This window comes from Oncorhynchus keta, chromosome 4 (genome assembly GCF_023373465.1).
Source record: "Oncorhynchus keta strain PuntledgeMale-10-30-2019 chromosome 4, Oket_V2, whole genome shotgun sequence".
In the NCBI taxonomy this organism is placed as follows: domain Eukaryota; kingdom Metazoa; phylum Chordata; class Actinopteri; order Salmoniformes; family Salmonidae; genus Oncorhynchus; species Oncorhynchus keta.
Window position 1 is genome coordinate 75,981,598 of NC_068424.1, and position 2,500 is coordinate 75,984,097.

The 2,500-nt window shown below is 44.4% G+C and overlaps 1 long non-coding RNA gene across 6 annotated transcripts in view; it reads right to left on the reverse strand.

Annotated features, from left to right (window-relative positions):
• Positions 1 to 766, reverse strand: part of LOC127928749 (uncharacterized) — a 1,059-nt gene extending 293 nt beyond the window's left edge. For 3 of the 6 annotated variants that reach the window (XR_008132091.1, XR_008132087.1, XR_008132078.1), the window contains exons 1-2: positions 522 to 766; positions 1 to 129 (exon numbers count right to left, since the gene is read on the reverse strand). The exon at positions 1 to 129 is cut by the window's left edge. This is a non-coding gene — a long non-coding RNA (uncharacterized LOC127928749). Of the gene's footprint in view, positions 130 to 227; positions 277 to 423; positions 473 to 521 lie in introns of all 6 variants that reach the window. The other 3 variants (XR_008132067.1, XR_008132073.1, XR_008132069.1) reach the window with 3 other exon arrangements.
• Between the last annotated feature and the right edge of the window lie 1,734 nt (positions 767 to 2,500).

The window sequence follows — 2,500 nt, forward strand, 5'->3', positions numbered from 1 at the left end:
ATCAGTCCCTGATTAGAGGGGAATCATCCACCTGGTGTCCCAGGTCTAAATCAGTCCCTGATTAGAGGGGAATCATCCACCTGGTGTCCCAGGTCTAAATCAGTCCCTGATTAGAGGGGAATCATCCACCTGGTGTTCTAGATCCAAATCAGTCCCTGATAAGAGGGGAATCATCCACCTGGTGTCCCATGTCTAAATCAGTCCCTGATTAGAGGGGAATCATCCACCTGGTGTCCCAGGTCTAAATCAGTCCCTGATTAGAGGGGAATCATCCACCTGGTGTTCCAGGTCCAAATCAGTCCCTGATAAGAGGGGAATCATCCACCTGGTGTCCCATGTCTAAATCAGTCCCTGATTAGAGGGGAATCATCCACCTGGTGTTCCAGGTCCAAATCAGTCCCTGATAAGAGGGGAATCATCCACCTGGTGTCCCAGGTCTAAATCAGTCCCTGATTAGAGGGGAGTCATCCACCTGGTGTCCCATGTCTAAATCAGTCCCTGATAAGAGGGGAATCATCCACCTGGTGTCCCAGGTCTAAATCAGTCCCTGATTAGAGGGGAATCATCCACCTGGTGTCCCAGGTCTAAATCAGTCCCTGATTAGAGGGGAATCATCCACCTGGTGTCCCAGGTCTAAATCAGTCCCTGATTAGAGGGGAGTCATCCACCTGGTGTCCCAGGTCTAAATCAGTCCCTGATTAGAGGGGAGTCATCCACCTGGTGTCCCAGGTCTAAATCAGTCCCTGATTAGAGGGGAATCATCCACCTGGTGTTCTAGATCCAAATCAGTCCCTGATAAGAGGGGAATCATCCACCTGGTGTCCCATGTCTAAATCAGTCCCTGGTTAGAGGGGAACTATGAAACAACACAGTGGAAGTGGCTTGGAGGTCCAGAGTTGAGTTTCAGGGCTCTACATATAGCACACTCAGAGCCATGCATGTTGACAGTTGGAACATCGATGTGTCTGCATTATGATGCATTCACATGACACTTCAACATTCTAGAACATCCATGTTAGATCTTCATTCACATGACACTTCAACATTCTAGAACAGCCATGTTAGATCTTCATTCACATGACACTTCAACATTCTAGAACAGCCATGTTAGATCTTCATTCACATGACACTTCAACATTCTAGAACAGCCATGTTAGATCTTCATTCACATTACACTTCAACATTCTAGAACAGCCATGTTAGATCTTCATTCACATGACACTTCAACATTCTAGAACAGCCATGTTAGATCTTCATTCACATGACACTTCAACATTCTAGAACAGCCATGTTAGATCTTCATTCACATGACACTTCAACATTCTAGAACAGACATGTTAGATCTTCATTCACATGACACTTCAACATTCTAGAACAGACATGTTAGATCTTCATTCACATGACACTTCAACATTCTATAACAGCCATGTCAGATCTTCATTCACATGACACTTCAACATTCTAGAACAGCCATGTTAGATCTTCATTCACATGACACTTCAACATTCTAGAACAGCCATGTTAGATCTTCATTCACATGACACTTCAACATTCTAGAACAGCCATGTTAGATCTTCATTCACATGACACTTCAACATTCTATAACAGACATGTTAGCTCCGTAAGTTATAATGCCCGAGAAGCCGGTGTTTGGAGGATATATTGAACGCGGTTTTAACCAATCAGCATTCAGGATCAGACCCACCCGTTGTATAACCATTAATATAACATGGGAAATATTTAAATAATGCTATGTAACTGAACGTCTAAACATCCTAAATACTAAATCCCTTCTAGACATGACCCTAAACACATGTCTCCGTGTGCACTACATAGGGAATGGGATGCCATTTGGTAAGGATCCAATGTTTCACACTGGGCTGGAGGGGGCTGACTGGTACTGAACAAGACACACACCTCTTTCCCCTCCCATGCATTGTCTGGCAACACAGGATACACAATGCTTAGCCATATGTAATGATGCATTTGTTCTAATTCTCATCAAGAGCATTGTCCCCTTCCAAGCTGTTTCTGACAACCAGCAGGAAGTCACTCAGCAATCAGCATCGTCATAATTTAGGCTTTAGCCTGATTTTCTTATGGGTTGAGAAAGGAGAGAGAGGGAAGAGGGAGAGAGGGAAGAGGGAGAGAGAGAAGAGAGAGAGAGGGAAGAGGGAGAGAGAGAAGAGAGAGAGGGGGAGAGACAGAGAGAGAGAGAGAGAGAGAGATAGAGAGGGAGAGAGAGAGGGAGCCCCAGGACAACAGCACAATTAGACCCAACCAAATCATGAGAAAACAAAAAGATAATTACTTAACACATTGGAAAGAATTAACAAAAAAACAGAGCAAACTAGAATGGTATTTGGCCCTAAACAGAGAGTACACAGTAGCAGAACACCTGAACACTGTGACTGACCCAAAATTAAGGAAAGCTTTGACTATGTACAGACTCAGTGAGCATAGCCTTGCTATTGAGAAAGGCCGGCGTAGGCAGACCTGG